This window comes from Myotis davidii, unplaced genomic scaffold (assembly GCF_000327345.1).
Source record: "Myotis davidii unplaced genomic scaffold, ASM32734v1 scaffold391, whole genome shotgun sequence".
Classification (NCBI taxonomy): Eukaryota; Metazoa; Chordata; class Mammalia; order Chiroptera; family Vespertilionidae; genus Myotis; species Myotis davidii.
The window spans coordinates 440243-441526 of NW_006284336.1; the positions used below are offsets into that span (position 1 = coordinate 440243).

Genomic DNA, 1284 nt, shown 5'->3' on the forward strand with positions numbered 1-1284 from the left:
CCCAGAGGGCTCTTACCCATCATTGACTACCAGCCATCCTCTGGGCCAAGTAGGGTGATGTGAGGTTCAGTTCTGTCTCCTTGTTAACCTATGTCCCTCTGGCCTCCATTGCCAGCAACTGCCTTTGGATCTCCTCGCCTGCTGGCAGGGCCCCGGCATTGATCACATATCTTGGGGAACCCAGGTTTCTTCTCCAGAGAGGGCCCAGCTCACGCCATGGGGCGAGAGACAGATGCATGGTACCAGCCACCGTGACCTCAACATTAACAGAGATCTCAGGCAACAGCTGTGGGCAATTGGATAGTAAGAAGAGGATCCCTCTTGACACAGGGGCAAGAGGGGCCAATACAGGACAAAGGAGGGTCCCAGGACAGGCTTTCTCAGACCAGGATGTCAGGCTCTTGGCACAAGACAACTTCACATATGGGGCATATACCAGACACCCTCTAGTCACGGCAGAAAAGGGAGGTGCCCTTCCTGGAACAGTAGGGTAGGGAGATTCTAGAAAAGGCTGTGTTCAGGAGAGAAGGAGAAAGGTCAAAGAACCAGCAAACAAGTAGTTAGATTTATAAAAAGAAAAAGGAAAGGGGGTATGGGGCAAAGCTGGGACATAAATTTTTAAGCATCAAGAACAAAAGACTACCATAATGAAAGTAAAACTTAAGCATTAAGAACAAAAGTCTGGCTATTAAAACAATAACAAGACAGTGCCCATGCAAAACCCAAAACATTTTAGAACTTAAACATAACATTTTAAAACTAGTAAGAATAATAAAACAATGGCAATGAAAAACAGCAATAAGTGAGTTTCTGCTAAATGAAAATTTCTTTTGCTGATTTACTCAGAGTCCTCGGACTTGGCGGAGAGAGTAGCTTCCACTTCTTGCTTTTCTATTATCTGCTGGGCCTCAGTTGTTAACTTCTTCAGCTGACCCCATGTTGGCACCTCAGTCCCTTGCATAACCTTCCTTTTCTTCTTTTTTTCCGCTTTTCTGTCATCAGGGCAGCTCTAAGTCTTTGGAACAAGGGGACAAGGAGCTTCTCTGGGTCCATTGTGGTGATACACGTAATGCTCTGGTACCCAAATTGGCTGGACTGCTCCTTCTGGAAAAATACAAAACACAACCTCTTCCCCACATCATTACTAGATCTGGTAAAACTCTTGTCTGGTTTGTGTATCCTTCTACCAGGCTGAGTGGGCAGAGGCTATTGTACAGGACGCCTGATGCTTTTTGGCTGCTGTACAACCCTCTGCATTGTATTTCCCAAAAGTCTAACATTCTC

At 45.9% G+C, this 1284-nt stretch overlaps 1 long non-coding RNA gene across 1 annotated transcript in view; it reads right to left on the bottom strand.

Moving 5' to 3' along the window:
• The window catches only part of LOC107184512, a 20044-nt gene extending 19188 nt beyond the window's left edge, over window positions 1-856 (bottom strand). The window contains exon 1 of the long non-coding RNA XR_001515362.1: window positions 661-856. This is a non-coding gene — a long non-coding RNA (uncharacterized LOC107184512). The remainder of the gene's footprint in view (window positions 1-660) is intronic.
• Between the last annotated feature and the right edge of the window lie 428 nt (window positions 857-1284).